The sequence below is a fragment of the Dromiciops gliroides genome, chromosome 2 (genome assembly GCF_019393635.1).
Source record: "Dromiciops gliroides isolate mDroGli1 chromosome 2, mDroGli1.pri, whole genome shotgun sequence".
In the NCBI taxonomy this organism is placed as follows: Eukaryota; Metazoa; Chordata; class Mammalia; order Microbiotheria; family Microbiotheriidae; genus Dromiciops; species Dromiciops gliroides.
The window spans coordinates 111,260,807-111,278,670 of record NC_057862.1 but is presented as its reverse complement, the minus strand read 5'-3'; the positions used below and the strand labels follow the sequence as shown (position 1 = coordinate 111,278,670).

At 39.5% G+C, this 17,864-nt stretch overlaps 1 protein-coding gene across 2 annotated transcripts in view; it reads right to left on the bottom strand.

The window, feature by feature from the left end:
* Positions 1-17,864, bottom strand: part of FBXW4 (F-box and WD repeat domain containing 4) — a 129,259-nt gene that overhangs the window by 19,236 nt on the left and 92,159 nt on the right. The gene's annotated exons all lie outside the window — the stretch shown is intronic.

The following is a 17,864-nucleotide window of genomic DNA, read 5'->3' as shown; positions in this document are numbered from 1 at the left end:
TCAGGCCCAGCTTGTTGGAACTTGTGGGGGAAAAAAATGGGCAACACAATCTGAAATGTCTTCCTCATTCTCCAAGGGATCTTGGGGTCAAGCTAGAACCGGAAGAGCAGTGAAGAAGTAAAGAGGGAGTTTGGGGGGAGGCTTCTGGGAAAGGACACAGTTTTTCAGAAGCATGGAGCCCAAGAATGGAAGTTATATCCATCATTATAAAATTCCCTCATCAAAGACATTGGAAACATGATGGTTTACCCCAGACTAGATCCCTGATCAGACACTGAAGCACAAAGGTAACCAAATAGACTAATATAACAAAGTGAAATCCAGTCTGTCCACTTGGGAGAGTGTGAATTTATTCAGGGTTCTTTCAGTTTCCTACACTACACTAAATGAAATGCCTTCCTTCCCATCCTAATTACATAAGGTGATAACTTTTTTCTATACCAATGGCATTGTTGGGGAGTGGGGGGCAGGTATTCATGTCTTCAGTGTAAAGGAGTGCTTGAGAATATAATAAGAAAACAGTGGAAATGTAATAAATTGGAAAAATTAGGAATAATGACGATGAAAAGGTTTATATGGAAGGCAAGAAATACCGCTGTTTCTAAAGCTTCCTGTGTCTGTTTCTGTTCTAAGTCCAAGTGCCAGTTTCACTGGCATCGTGGCATACACGAGGAAGATGAAGCCCCATGTAGTGAACCTGGCTCCTGGCAGCCTTGGAATTAGAAATTAAAGCTGTGGCAATGTTCTTTTGTACAGTGTCCTGAGCCTGGGCAGGGAAATGGGGGTGGCCAGAATACCAGACCCGCAAAAATAAATAGCAAGCAAAAAAGCTGAGAACAGCAGAGACCTGAGTTCCTGAGGGCTGTGTCCCTACATGTCCAGCATTAGTGAGTGGAGGAGGTTGAGAGGCCTGGACACCAGCTCTCCAGGTACTGGCTAGTGCTTGGCAGAGAACAAACAATGATAATGATACCCTATTGACAATGTGGGGGCAGCAGCAGTGCAACAGCACTCAGCCCCGGCACCTGCTGCTCTCTGATCCCACAGGCTTGATGAGGGAGATAAAATTCTAAGGAGAAGCATCTTGTAGAAAGCAACAGCTCTAGGAGTAGGGAAGGAAGTGATGGGGTGGAACACAGGCAAGTCACTGATTTATAATCAAAAAGAACCTGACCAATAAAAGTTGAGCCACTCTTGTCCCATCTGTTTTCCTACCTGAAGCTAATTCCTCAGGCTTTGTGGTATATTCCCATTCCCCCTGCCTTCCTCTTAACCCAGGAAATGAAAGTGCATTTCAAGATGAACTCACCGGAGCTGCCATAGAGTGAGACCAAATACAGCCACTCTAGTCATGTCATCATTGACCCCCCAATCTAGGAAACACCTTCAATGTGGGGAGCACTCTCTGAAAGATGAAGCCCCAAACTACAAAGTCCCCCTCCTGCCCCCCTGCCCTGACATTTTTCACTTTAGTGTAATCCATTAATAACTGGTAAAGCCAATTACCTGGGGTTGGAAACATAATAGCTGCTTGGAAATCATTCAAGCAAGCAATTGGTCTCTTCAGAACTTTGAGGGGGTGGGGAGAAAGCCATCAGAGACACAGGCATTTCTTAAGAAGGTCTGTAACAAACCTCTGACTGGCTATAGGTCTAAATTAGTGACAAGGTAAGTCAATAGGGAGGGAGATGGGAGGAACCTGAAACTTTAATCCCTGCCACTCCAGCAATCCTGACCTCCCAGCAGGCTTGTGGAAAAGATTTGAACACCATCTCCCTAGTCTCCTTTTCCCTTCCCCATCTTGTCTACCATACTCTGGCCCTAGGAATAGGAAAGTGTTCCAAGACCCAATGTGCATAGAAGTTTCTTCTAATAGTGAGGGATTTTGCAAAACTGGTAATCATCTTTCCAAATCCAATTCCTTTCCTAGGTGGCCCCTCTGCCACCTCTGCTGTGCTTCTTGAAAATATCTGCAGCAGGGGCAGCTAGGTGGCACAGTGGATAGAGCACCGGCCCTGGAGTCGGGAGAACCTGAGTTCAAATCCGACCTCAGACACTTAACACTTACTAGCTGTGTGACCCTTGGCAAGTTACTTAACCCCAATTGCCTCACAAAAACAAAACAAAACAAAAAACAAAACGAAAATATCTGCAGTGGTACTCACAAATGATTTAGTTATTTCAATATTCAGTGAATCCGTGATTTCATCAATATAGGAAAGAGGCATAACTAGCAATACTGGCCCCAGGACAAACAGCACAAAAGTCGCCCTTAAATGAACTTTAAAGGCAAATTCAGTTAATTAGGATGGAGGGAAGTAAATCTTACAGAAGGAACTTGGCCCTGAATACACAAGAGTCTTGATGGGGGAAGGGAGGCTAAAAGGAGACAGAGGTCCCAAGACAATGGCTTCTGTAGACAGAGCCCCCAGCATGCCACAAGACAATGAAGCAGGGGATATAGAGGCAAGAATCTATCTGGGCTGTAGAAGCCAGCCAGAGGGAAAAGGAAGAAAGCACTATCTTCTTGTAGTTTCCTTTTTTAAACTATTATTCTTGCTAACTAGGTGGTAAGTTTTTGAGTTTTCCAATGAAATTATATTTGTAAAAAGCAGTATTCACAGGGCAGCTAGGTGGCGCAGTAGATAAAGCACCGGCCCTGGATTCAGGAGTACCTGAGTTCAAATCCGACCTCAGACACTTGACATGTACTAGCTGTGTGACCCTGGGCAAGTCACTTAACCCCCATAGTCCCGCAAAAAAAAAAAAAGAAAGAAAGAAAAGAAAAGAAAAGAAAAGAAAGCAATATTCACAGTACCTGGCACATAGTAGGCACTATATAAATGCTTATTCCCTTCCCTATCACCCTTCCTCTTGTGTCTTACTGGAAGCGTACAATTGCTAGAAGAAAATTCTAAATTTCAGTGTCCTGGAACAAAGCCCTGATTGGCTGCATTCTAGTCACAGCTCCAAATGTGGCTATTATTTCTAATGGCACAGATTACAATTCATTCAAGTCTTCCCATCCTGTATGATTCTTGTCAATGTGTTCCCATAAAATCTCCATGACAGTCCACCCAATGAGCTAGGGGCCCTCCTCTAAGTCTCTATGCAGCATGTGCACTGTCCCTCTATCCACCTCACTCATGTCTTCTGTTCACACACTTTCTTTGTTCATATCTTTTATAATATTTCTTGTGTGCAATTTTTGATTGGTGACATGATATAACCTATTTACACCCACAACGTTTCTTGATACTGCCCTTTAGGTGACCCATAATGTCCATTCTTTGGAGACTATAGCATTCCATGATTCCATTGCCAAAAGAATACAGGTATTAAATAGATGGCTTTTCATTTCAAGGAGAAGAGTGGACTCATCAAAAGCAATGAGCAAATTCCCCAATGTAACCCAGCACCTTTCTTCGTCCAACTACATTCTGGGCCCAATTCCTTGACCATCTGTACTGCTACACTGGATTAACTCTATGAACTATCTATCCAATTGCATATTCTAGAATACCTGGAGAAGATGTATTCTCTATCCATTTTTTAATCTGGTTTTCCTGTGTGGATGGTCTGGCCAAACTCTTAGCACTGGAGCTCATCTAGGAAGCTCTGCAGTATTCTAGGGCTTGATGAAATGAACACTGTATCTTCTACATCAAAAAGAGTTCATCTACAGGAAGTCCATTTTCCATTTCACCTCTGTGTTGGATATAGGCTCACAGAATCAAAGCTATAGACCTGGAAGGGCCCTTAGAAGTCATCCAGTGCAATCCCCCCATTTTTCAGATGAGACAATTAAGACCCAGAGAGGTAAGTGGCTTGCCTGAGATCACAATGGTAGTAAGTGGCAGAACCCACATCTGAACTCTGGCCTGGGGCACTATGTTTAGCACTCTACATTCAGTGCTCTTTTTATTGTACCATATAGCTTTCCACCTTTACAACAGCAAACACTTTTTGTCTTTAAAATGATCTCTACTGGGGCAACTAGATGGCGCAGTGGTAAAGCACCGGCCCTGGATTCAGAAGTACCTGAGTTCAAATCCAGCCTCAGACACTTGACACTTACTAGCTGTGTGACCCTGGGCAAGTCACTTAACCCTCATTGCCCTGCAAAACAAAAAAACAAAAAAATGATCTCTACTGTTAATCTTCCAAGGAAATACACGATTTTAACAAAAGAATAGGAGAATCTTTAAAGCAGTGCCCAGAATCACCTCCAGGGGCAATGTCTCCAGCCCTGGAGCCTCTCTCCCACAGGTGAGCTCTCCTCTGAACCTCATTTAAGAAAACACCCAATTACAGCCACCATGTCCTTGTCAAACTCATACTAGACCATCACACCCCAGACTACTTTGTCCCCACATGTGCAAATATACTCCATTCTTGCCACCCCTACTTTTCACTTCTCTTTTATATGTTGTTTACACCCACTAGAAAGTCAGTTCCTTGAGGACAAGGACTATCTTCCTATTTTTTTGTTTGCTTTTTTTGGTACCACAGCACTCAAAACAGTACCTGGCACATAGAAAGTGCTTAATATATGCAATACCTACCAAATGTTTTTTTTTTAATTATGACTTTTATATGACCTATATTTCCCCTTGTACAGCTCTCCTTTCTCTCCCATGGAAAAGCTTCTTATAAAAGAAATTTTTAATAAAGATGAAGTGAAAAAACATTAGCAAAACCTATGTGTGTGTGTATATATATATATATACATATATACATACATATATATATGTATGTATGTATTAAAATCTGACATCATATGCCATGTTCTACATTCATTCCAAATGCTTTTTTTTTTTTTTTAATTAACAGAAACAGTACATAGTGGATAGGGAGCTGACACATACTGACTCTGTGACCCCGGGTAAGTCACTTAATTTCTCACTTATAAATAGCAACTTTCTAAGATTGTAAATTACAGAGATAAGATTCCAGTCAACCTGAATTTGTGGAAGGGAGTTTCCTCTTCTAGGTATGCTCTACAACAATTAAAAAACAAAGGAGTTCCTATCCCTATCTCTAATCAACAAATAGTCAGCCCAGAAGGATCTTCTAATTTCTGTTCCTTTCAGTCAATTGTATAACTGAAAAGATATGATCTTCTGTAGAATATATTTTATGAAAGCTTTAGTATGTATACAGATTATAATCATACAGATTCTGTAGAAATAAGAAAGTAGATGTAGGAGTCAGTAGTTATTGGTACTTACTTTCTTGATTGCCTTTTTTGGTAGTAATATCATCCATGATTTTTTCCCAAGAATTTGGCGTTCTTGCATCTTTCAATTATTTTGAAAATCAATCCCTTAGGGCCCTCAAAACTGTTTTGTCTTGTATGGACCTCCTTCTTTGGGTGTTAATAGGTCTGATCCAGATGCTCTTTGTTTTCTTTAGGGTCATTTTTAAACTTTCTGATGTTGCACATGAGGAAAATGATGTTAGAATCTAAATGTCACTGATAGAGAAAAGAGTTCATTATAAAAATTTTGACAGATCTTTTCTATTGTTGTTTGTCCATTTCCTATACTCCCACTTTCATCCATACGGTGGTATTCTCAGGATGATGTGGCTTATGTCCCTGGATCTCATGCAAAGGTTTCTATCACCTTGTCTTTCCACAACTTCTTGTTGTTCTAGGACACGATATTATCCATAATCTTCTTTTTCTTTTTTTTTTTTTTGAAGACCCATAATCTTCTACCACTCTCCTTTGTACGATTTTCACAAAGAAGTTTATACTCTAACCCAGTGTTGCCCCTGACTGTCATTACTGTCCACTTAGCAAAGAGGTTGTCTTTCCTGACTGAGGTAGTTTCTAGGTTCTCTTGGTCTCCTCAATGTAGTAGCAATTGATTTATAGATGCACTTGGGGGGGGGGAGGGCAATGAGGGTTAAGTGACTTGCCCAGGGTCACACAGCTAATAAGTAAGTGTCAAGTGTCTGAGGACGGATTTGAACTCAGGTCCTCCTGAATCCAGGGCCAGTGCTTTATCCACTGAGTCACCTAACTTCCCCTTATAGATGTACTTTTAATGATCCTACACTTTTCTCTGGAACAAAAACTTATCTTTTAACATCAATATTCTTCTAATAATGCTATATAGCTGCAAACTATGGAATATGACAATCTCCAAAGAATCAGGAATTCTTTAATTAATTAATTAATTAGTTTGTTTATTGGGGGGGGGGAGGCAATTGGGGTTAAGTGACTTGCCCAGGGTCAGACAGCTAGTAAGTGTCAAGTGTCTGAGGCTGAATTTGAATACAAGTCCTTCTGACTCCAAGGCCACTGCTCTAACCACTGCGCCACCTAGCTGCCCCAGAATCAGAAATTCTTAAGAAAGGCTAATAGTTTCTTATGTTTGTTCCTTTACCCATTTTGTATTTGGAGGGCGGGGCATTAAAAGCTTGTTTAAATAGATTTGATTGGAGTGGCATGCCATAATAAAGTTTAATGGTCAGGAAAAAAACTTTTTTTAGAGAAACTAGAAAAGTTGATTGCGAATCTGATCTATCAATTATAGAGTCATGGATCTCAGAGATGGAATGAACCTCACAGGCTAATTAGTACCTGAAGCAGAAAAACATTCTATAATATCCCTAATAAATTATCTGTACTCTGCCTATCTGAGGCAGTCAATTCCATTTTTGGAACGTTCTAATTGTTGGAAAATCCTCACTCATATTTACCTTGATCTATTTGCTTGTCATTCCCATTCACCGATCCTAGTTCTTTCCTCTGGAGTCAAACTCTCTATTCCACTTGGCAATTCTCCAAGTATTTAAAGCTTTCAATCATCTCTTTTAAGATCCTATTCCAACAACCCTATGCAAAATCCTCTTCCTTAAGTGATTTGAGTTCCTTCAATTTATTCATGTGAAATGGTTTTCAGTACTCTCCCCCAGTATCTTCTAAATACAGACCAGTTTGTCAGTGTCTCTCCTAAAACATGGTAGCCAGAAATGAACATAAACTTCCACATGTGGTCAGTTGTGGCAAGAGTCAACACTGCAGGTATAAGAAGTTGCAAAAGAGAAATTTTCTCATTTAAGAAGGAAAAGCATTCATTTCCTGGGTCAGAAATGAAGGCAGATCCTCAAACTCAGAATGAATCTGCATTTGTGTTTTAAAAGTCATCCCTTTACAAAGCAGATGGGTCTACTTATTTTTAGAAAGTATTTTGGAAAAGTTCTAGTATTTCCTACTTACAATTATTGAAAGTTGAGTTTTATTCATCAGGGAAGGACATGGAATGGATCAGGAATCAGTCAGTGAAACCTTTCCTGACCACTCCAGTCTTCCTTTCTTTGAATTCCTGCTGTATTATTTACACCACACATTTTAGCACTTAGTATTTATTATCTTGTATCATTCTGTTTCATGTCAGTTTTATCTTCCCAACCATCAACCAATGAAATTTATTAATCACCTACTATGTACCAGGCACTGTGCTAGGTGCTGGGGATAGAGATACAGAAAGACACATAAAAATAATTTGTATAATGCTTTATAATTTACAAGAAGCCTTCATATAACTATCTCATTTAATCAAAACCAGAGATCATATATTTTATCTGCCCCTTTATTCTCCCCCTTCAGTGTAGAGAAGAGCCCTATGCTTATCTGAATCACTCAATAAATACCTGTTGATTGAATAAAAGAGCAAACACATATTGACATTTCTACTGCTCCTCTTAGAAGCTATTTGTAGAGATTTTCTTTCCTAATGTATCCAATTTAGGGTCTAAAGCTACAGAACAAAAGCACTTCCTCTGTGAAAAGAAAGTAGAAGACTCACACAACTTATGAGTCCCAATGAAACCAGTCTATCTCAAGATGGGAAAAGCATACATTTTCTGTTAAACTGTAGGCTGGCCAGGAACTAGACAATTCTAGATTAAATGTCTGTAAGAATTCAAAACCAGCTCCCTGGCCAGGAAGTCAAGTCTCAAGAGCTGAAGGAACAACCACCTCTATCTCTAAAGAAAAGCATAAGAAGTTTTAAAGATTCAGATCTGAATGATGCTGAAATGACTCAAACAGAGATGGGTTGGGGGAAATATAAGAGGAGAGTGCACTATAGCCATCTCAAGCCCAAAAAGGGTTTGAAAAAGAGACACAAGAACCTGAGAATGGTGGGGAACAGATAGAGAACAGCAACAGTTCACATTTCTATAATGCTTTTACAATTTATAAAGCACTTTACATGAATTATTTAATTTGGTCTTCACTAAAACTCAGTGAAATAGGCAGCAAGTGCTATCATTCACATTTTAGATATCAGGAAGCTCAGAGAAAATAAGTACCTTACCTAAAGTTATACAGCTAGTAAATGATGAAATTTGAACTCAAATCCATCTTCTGACTCCAAATCTAGTACTCTTTTTAGCACATAATGCTGGGTTCTAAAATTGGTACTTTTTTTTTTTTTTAGTGAGGCAATTGGGGTTAAGTGACTTGCCCAGGGTCACACAGCTAAGGTGTGTTAAGTGTCTGAGGCCAAATTTGAACTCAGGTAGTCCTGAATCCAGGGTCGGTGCTCTATCCACTGAAACACCTAGCTGCCCCGGTACATTTTGTTTTTAAAAAATAATAATCACTTCCCAATAAATGGCCACTGTCCTCCCATAAGTGTTCCTTAAAAAGTTAAATGAAATAATCCAATACTGTGATAGCAATTGACAATAGTATATACTGTATTTCTTGTTAGATGGTGGCAAGATGAAGGGGAGAGGGAAGGAGGATGGAGACAGAAAGAATGGTAAGTTGATAGCAGGGAGACTGGAGGAGGTAGCAAAGAGAGGAGAGGAAGATAATGGGAAGAGAAAGAAAAAGGGATGTTTAAAAAAAGGAAAGCAGAGAAAATGGATGATAGTGGGGAAAAAGTAGAATTTATATGAAGAGAGAATGGATAGATTATGGGGAATGAAAGAAGAGAGAATAAAGGTGGTGGGGAGAAATGGTGTAAAAGAAATAGTAAAAAAAAAGATAGTGAAGATGTTAAGAAAAGAAGGGAAGAAGGCATGTTTCTCCAACTGAAAGTGAGAGGCAGTGCAGCATAGTGAGTGAGAAGACACTGGAGTGGAAGGTAGGAAAGACCTAGATGTTTTACCTATGAAACTTACTAGCTATGTGACCCTGGGTAAATCACTTTACTCATTTCCCCCCCCTCCCCCAGCCTCAGTTTCTTTATCTATAAATGTGCCTAAAAGGGCTGTTGTGAGAATCAAGGAGATCTTGTATGTAAAGTACTTTACAAACCTTAAAGCGCAATAAAACTATCAGCTGTTAATCTTTTTCAAATTCCAAATTCTTCATAGCAATTTGAATTCTGGTTTGTATTAAATATTATATACATATACACATATGTGTATACATACATGTGTGTATGCATGCATGTGTGTATGTACATATCTGTATGTCTAAGCTCCCCTATTAAATGGTAAGTTCATGGAGAGCTGCCTTCATTTATTTTTGTATTCTCGACACCTAGCACAGGTGCTTTGCTTGTGGTGGACACTTATTAAAGTATTTGTTAAATGAAAAATATGAAGAAGAGAATGGAGAGAAAGAGAAGATGAAAGGGAAGATGAGATGAGGTGGTAAATAGCAATCCAAGAAGGTAAAAAGTGGTAGATCTTCCTAGAACTAATGAGGATTTGGAAGCTCTGACTGTGAGAGGGCAGCAATTGCCACTGTGGCCTGGCCGGCTGCAGCGTGCAGTGCCCCAGGCTTGTGGAGCCTTCAAGCCCATGCTGACAAACTTTGGCAAGGGAGGCCACCAGAGCTGTCAAATCATTCACCAACATGCCCATCAAGTGTATTCAGCTCTCTCCAACCCACACTGGCATTTTAATTACTGTTGGGTAAACTAATTTGTACAAATGAAGGTAACTCTGCCTAATAGAATATGCAAGCTCTCTGACCTCTGACAGGCACTGACACAAGATACAAAGGCAGCCGAGGAAGGCTTTTTATCTGAGCCTTATTACTCTCTATTACTCCAATTAGTCAAGCTCCAGTGCTCCTAATTGGGGGAAAAATTGCAATTAAATCAATTTTTGATGGGCTGCAAGTGGGCTCCCGAACCGCCTTGCCTGTGAAACACTGATATTATAGCAGCAAAGGTCAAAGTCCTCATAGGCACCTGTGGGCATCCCCCCCTTTCCCTCTGCCCCCTCCTCAAATACCTCGATGAAACCCCTGCCCTCCTCAGCACGGCCAGTGAGGAAGGGGAGGAGGGAATCATTAGAACATGTCAGGTCTTATCGCTGCTGCTGGTGTCTGCTAACCCCAACAGTTGACATCATTATGGAAGGTAATTCCCAAAGCATGAATGTAGTGCGAAGGTCACACAAACTCAGTACAAGAGGAGGGGGATGGTGATGGAGCAGCTACAACAGTAACAACATTGTGAGGGAGGGATCAACAGAGTGGGAAAGAGATGATGACAGAAAAAAACAGGGAGAAAAACAGAGTTACTCTATTAGTCCAAATTTGGGCCGGCCACCATACCAAAGGCAAGGAAAACAAATGTTTGGGAGGCAAAAAAGAAAAGGATGAGTCTTGAGAGCACTGGACTTGGAATCCAAGAACCGAATGTTCAATATTATCTCTGCTACTTATTATGTGTGTGACCTTGAGCAAGTCACTTCCCAAATCTGTGCCTTAGATTCCTCATCTATAAAATAAGGAATTATTATATCATCTCTAAGATCACTTCCAGGTCTAAATACTATGAATCTTAGTCAAAAATTCCCTTAATGCACAGCTGAGAAGGCTAAACCTGGGATATTCTTTGTCAAGGACCAAACAAAAGAAACTTCATTGGCCACAGGATAAACAGACTACAACCATAAGGCTGCCTCAGTCACAAAAGTCAAAGACAAGGAAGGGACATGACTTTAGTCTATAATATGAGGAAATAAATGGATGAGTGAACATGAATCTATATATTAAAGTGAATCAAACCTTCAAATATCAAAACCAGAGGGCTCCTCTGAAGCTTGAGTAGAAGCTCTTTTTTTGTGGTGGCAGAGAGTTGAAAATTGAGGGATTGTCTATCAATTGGGGAATGGCTGAATAAGTTATGATGTATGAATGGGAAGGAATATTACTGTATTCTAAGAAATGGTGAAGGGGATGGTTTCAGAGAAATGTAATAATGTTTTTATGAACTGATGCAAAATGAAGTAAGCAGAACCAGGAGAACTATATTAACAATATCGAAAGACTCATGAACATTATCACTATCAACACTATGAGTAAGCACGATTCCAGAAGACTATGAGGAAACATTCTACCCAGCCCCCGATAGAGAGGTAATGGACTCAAAGTGCAGACTGAGGCATATTATATTGGGGGAAGGGAATATCACCAATGTGGGAATTTATTTTGTTTAACTCTACATGTTTGTAATGGTAATGTTCTTTCTCAATTTATCAATGGGCAAGGAGAAGAGGAAAAAGTTGGTGGGGAAAGAATTTAAACCTGAAAATAAAATAAAATTGAATTTTTAAAAAAGATTCTGAACAGAACATGCTTAGGACAGATGTAGGCAAGTTCTATTTAATAGAATGAAGCCTTCATTGCTTTAAGAAATGGTACCGGCTAAACACTGAGATTTAAAATTAATTTAGATGAATCCAAGGATGATAGAAACATGGCTCTAGCAATAAATTATTGAAGAAAAAATAGGAGATCCCTAAACTGTCAGAATTTTGTTCTGAAGGGTGGTGCCAAGATGGCAGAAAAAAGGCAGGGACTTGCCTGAACTCTCCCAAATTCCTCTCCGAACAACTTAAAATAAAACCTCAAAACAAATCCTGGAGTGGTAGAACTCACAAAAGGATGAGGTAAAATAATTTTCCAGTCCAAGATAACTTAAAAAGACAGCAAGAAAGGTCCATCACACTGGGGTGAGAGTAGAGTCCTATCCAGCACAGGCTCCCCTCATTAAGCCAGCAATGAGGCCCCGAAACCCTGCACCAGGCAGCCAGTAATAGGCCATGCCCAGCACAAGCCAGTAGCAAGCCTTGGGGTTACTGAACTGTCAGCAATGGCTTCCAGAGCTCTCAGCCCATAAATGGTAAAAGGGTCAGATAACTAGTCAGGAGATTATAGGAGTCCCTTTGATGGTACCAAGTGTAGGACTTTGCTGAAGGGCCCTTATGTGGCTACAGGAGAGCAGGAACCCTGGTCACATTTCCAGTGTAGAAAAGAGTGCTTATGATCAATCACAGACCGGAGCACAGGCCTAGAGAAAAGTAAACACACTTCTCCTTAGAGCATTCCATCTAGAAAGAAATGAAAATTTATAGACCCCCCAGAACTAGCTCTGAAAATAGCAGCACAAAAACCTGAAGCTTGGAACATTGTCCCTTCTACCCTAGGAATACAACCCAACTTTAACATAAAGTTAAAAATCAAGAAATACACTGGAAAAATAAGCAAACAACAATAACAACAACAACAACAACAACAAACCCTGACCACAGAAAGTTATTATGGTGACAGGGAAAATTGAAACACAAACACAGAAGAAGACAACAATGTGAAAAGAGTTATCCAAAAAAGCCTCAAAGAAAAATGCTAATTGGACCCAAACCCAACAAGAATTTCTGGAAAGGTTAAAAAGATGAATGGTACTTTTGGGTCTTTTTCCCAAAGAGATCATGGAAAGGGGAGAGGGACCCACAAGTACAAAAATATTTATAGCTGCTCTTTACGTGGTGGCAAGGAATTGGAAGTTGAGGGGATGCCCATCAATTGGGGAATGGCTGAACAAGTTGTGGTATATGAATGTAATGGAATACTATTGTGCTGTAAGAAACGATGAACAGGAGGAGTTCAGAGAAACCTGGAGGGTCTTGCATGGGCTGATGATAAGTGAGATGAGCAAAACCAGAAGAACATTATACACAGTATCACCAACATTGTGTGATGATCTACTGTGATGGACTATATTCTTCTCACCAATGCAATGGTACAGAAGAGTTCCAGGGAACTCATGATAGAAGAAGATCTCCAAATCCAGAAAAAAAAAAAAAAAGAACTGTGGAGTATAGATGCTGAATGAACCATACTATTTCTTTTGTTTTTGGTGCTGTTGTTTTTCTATTTTGAGGTTTTTCGTCATTGCTCTGATTTTTCTCTTATAACATGACTAATGCAGAAATATGTTTAATGTTATTATGTATATATGTACATATATGTATATGTGTGTGTGTATATATATATATACATACACACACACACACACACACATATATATAACCTATATCAGATTACCTGCTGTGGGGGGGGGGGGAGGGAGGGAGAAAAATCTGAAATTGGAAAGCTTGTATAAACAAAAGTTGAGAACTATCTTTACATGTAACAGGAAAAAAATAAAATAATTTATTAAAAAAAAGATGAGTGGTAGAGGAAAAACTGGGAAAAGAAATGAATGATGAAAGAAAATTAAGAAAATTAACAGCTTAGTAAAAGAAGCACAAAAGTATACTTTTTAAAAAAACATTTAAGGGGGCAGCTAGGTGGCGCAGTGGATAAAGTACCGGCCCTGGAGTCAGGAGTACCTGGGTTCGGATCCGGCCTCAGACACTTAAACACTTACTAGCTGTGTGACTCTGGGCAAGTCACTTAACCCCAATTGCCTCACTAAAAACAAAAACAAAAACAAAAACAAAAACAAAACAAAACAAACAAACAAAAAAAAAAAACCCAAACATTTAAGGGGGCAGCTAGGTGGTGCAGTGGATAGAGAACCGGCCCTGGAGTCAGGAAGACCCGAGTTCAAATCTGGCCTCAGACATTTGACACTTACTAGCTGTGTGACCCTGGGCAAGTCACTTAACCCCAATTGCCTCACACACACACACACAAAATAAATTAAAAAACAGAATTGACCTAACAGTAAAAGAAGCACATAAATTCAATGAAGAAAAGGACTCCTTAGAAAACAGACAAGGTCAAATGGAAAAGGAAGTGTAAAAATTCACTGAAGAACTCCTTAAAAAAGTAGAATTGGCTGAAGGGAAGGAGGCACAAATGCTCACTAAAGAAAATAATTACTTAAAAAAAATTAGAATTGTGCAAGTGAAAGTTAATGACTCCGTGAGACATAAAAAAACAAACAAAATCAAAAGAAAAAACAAAAACAAGAAAATGTGAACTTTCTCACTGGAAAAACAATTGACCTGGAAAATAAATCAAGAAGGGATAATTTAAGAAATACTGGACTATCTGAAAGCTATGACCAAAAAAAGAGCCTAGACAATATCTTTCAAGAAATTATCAAGGAAAACTTCTCTGAATTGTAGAACCAGAGGGTAAAAAAGAAAGGTATTTTTCTCAGAAGCTAGACTGTGAACTCAACTTGAAAATACCTTCAAAGACAATGGATTTGGATGACGCCAACCAATCAGCTTGAAGCAGTGTGTAAGGACCGCCTCTGTTCCAGACCTATAAAAAGCTTCCACAATCAGCTTGCTGGAGAATTTCTGATTAAAGCAGGCTCGTGGAGGAGCACTTGAGGAAGAACCCAACCAGGCTGGAACTCCAGGCTAAATAGACCTTTTCTTAACTTTCTGAACTCCATGTCCAAAGACTGGTGCTGAAGCTTCTAATTTAAGGCAATCACACAATATAGATTTTAAACATCACAGTTTGGCGCCCAACATGGGGCAAACACCATTGTACTTTTGTCTTAGACACCCTGTGGCCTCTATTGTGCAGCTCTAGTAGTAAGTGACGGCTATCTTCCTGACAAATTTCAGCATTGGGGGGGGCTAAAAGTAAATCATCGACATATTGTACTAGCATGGAGCCTTTAAAGGTAATGGAGGCCAGATCCTGTTGTAAAATTTGGGAAAATAATGTGGGACTGTCTACAAATCCCATCATTTCATCACACTATATGAAAAGATGATATTTGTAACTCCTAAGAATTTTATTATCCTTACGGGAATTAGAAGGAATACACATAGAAAAAGGGCATGGGTGTGAGTTGAATATAGTGGGATATTATCTAAAAAAGAAAATTTTTAAAAGAAAATTAAATAAAAGAGGAATGCAATGGAAGAAGGGGGAAAAGAGAAGTAAAATGGGATAATTATCTCACATAAAAGAGACATGAAAGAGCTTTTACAGTGGAAGGGAAGGTAGAGAAAGTAGAGGGGGAGGAATGCTAGAACCTTACTCTCATCACAATTTACTCAAAGAGGAAATAACATACACACTCAGTTGGGTACAGAAATTTATCTTACCCTACAGGAAAGTAGGAGGGGAAGGGGAGAAGAGAAAGGGAGGGCAAGTTGAGAGAAGGGAGATGGGATTGGGGGAGGCAGTTGTCAAAAGCAAAATTCTTTTGAGGATGGACATGGGGAAGGAAAGGAGACAGAAAGTGGGATAAACAGGGTGAGAGGAAAGGATGAAGGAAAATACACAGTAATCATAACTGTGAAAAAATTTACAACAAATTTCTCTGATAAAGGCATTTCTCAAATATATAGAGAACTGAATCAAATTTATAAGAATATAAGTTATTATTCTTCAATTGGTAAGTGGTCAAAGGATACAAACGGGCAGTTTTCAGATGAAGTAATCATGGCTATCTATAGTCATATGAAAAAATGCTCAATATCACTACTGAAATGCAAACTAAAACAACTCCAAGGTACCACCCCACACCTATCAGATTGGCTATTATGACAGAAAAGGAAAAGGACAAATGTTGAAAGCAATGTGGAAAGATTGGGACACTAATGCACTGTTGGTCAAGTTGTGAGCTGATCCAACCATTATGGAGAGCAATTTGGAACAATGCCCAAAGGGCTATAAAACCATGCCCACCCTTTGACCCAGCAGTACCACTCCTAAGTCTGTATCCCAAAGAGAATTATTTTTTTTAAAAAAGGAAAACGATATACACACACATATTCATAACAGCCCTTTTTGAGAGAATACCCATCAATTGGGGAATGGTTTCTTAGTTGTGATACATGATTGTGATGGAATACTATCAAGCGACAAGAAATGATGAGCAGGATGCCCTCAGAAAAAACCTGGAAAGACTTACATGAACTGTTGCAAAGTGAAATGAGCAGAATCAAGAGACCATTGTACACAGTATCAGCAATACCGTACAATGATCGGGGGCAGCTAGGTGGCACAGTGGAAAAGGCACAGACCCTGGATTCAGGAGGACCTGAGTTCAAATCCGACCTCAGACACTTGACACTTACTAGCTGTGTGACCCTGGGCAAGTCACTTAACCCCAATTGCCCCACCAAAAAAAATAAATACTTTACAATTATCAACTGTAAATGACTTGGGTATTCTCTGCAATATAATGATCCAAGATAATTCTGAAGGACTTATGATGAAATATGCTATTCACCTCCAGAAAAAGAACTGATGGAATTAATGCAGAATAAAGCATACTTTTTAAGTGTTTTCTTTTTTTAACATGACTAATATGGAAATGTTTTGCATAACTGAACATGTATAACCCACATTTTAAAGTTGCTTGCCTTCTCAATGAGGGAGTAGGAAAGGAGGGAGCAAAGAAGAAAGGGAGAGAATTTGGAACTCAAATTTTTTTAAACAATGTTAATTATTTTTACATGTAATTGGAAAAAAAATATTAAATTTTTTAAAAAGAATTTTGGTCTGAATAGACTATGCACCTGACTCAGGGTGGCAATGCTAGAGTTTTTACATTCAGGAGATCCTATTGGGTAAGACTTCTGCAAAAGCAGATCAGGTATCCCTGAAGTCCCTGCCTCACCTCTCAGGGCCTAACACTTCCAGACTGAACATTTGGTAACAAAATTTGATAAAGACAACATATGTGCACATGCATGCACATGCATGTGTGTGTGTGTGTGTGTGTGTGTGTGTGTGTCTATCTCCCACTTGATTAAGTTGCTGGTTAATGAAAGGACAAGTCCCTATTTCTTACACCTAGAAATCAAAGATCACACAGGTCCCAATCATTTCCCAGCCCACAAAGGCTAGCCTCTCCAATCAGGTTTGTTCAGGATTAGAAGCCCTCCCCTGATCAAGATAAGCACATACCTCAGAAGGCCTGCATTGTACTGGGCATAGAGCTCAGTATCCTCTTATTCCATGTAGGACTAACGATTTAGAGATAGCAGGAACCACAGAAGTTATCTAGTCCAATTCCCAAATTTTATAGATAAGGAAACTGAGGCCCAGAGAGGTGAAGTAACTTATCCAACTTGGACAGAGAGTGACAGAAGTGAGATTCCCAATCCCTTGGAAGGGGGGTTCGAGGTATATGATCCTTTGCAAGATACTCTAGGCATATACTCCATTGTCCTGGTGGAGGGAGAAGCTGCTCTGGATTTGTCAGGGCTTTTGTTTTTAACAACTATGAAGGGAATTTAGCCAACAATACAGAAATGAGAGTGTTATGGGTAATAAAAGATTTGTAGTAAATGCTTTTATTCCCAAATACCAGTTTACTCTGTCTCTCTCTGGTGTCAAAGATCTTGGCTCAACATGCTCAAGAAGCAGCAAATAGAGAAACCAAGGATTGACAACAATAGTAATAGCATTCAAAAATTGCCAAAGGATAGACTGATTTCATAGCCAGTGTTAGCATATCAAATTATGTGCTCTAAATAACATGCAAATTCTCCTCCCATATCACATACCTGTGAAGATACCTTGCTGTAGGGTAGTTTCTTTACAATGTCTTAGGAACTGAGGACCACCTGTCTACCTATGAAACATCTACAATCTCACTCTGCTCTTTACCAAAACCACCCCTTCAGGAGTATTTACCTATGCATCATGTCTCCCCAACTAGACAGTG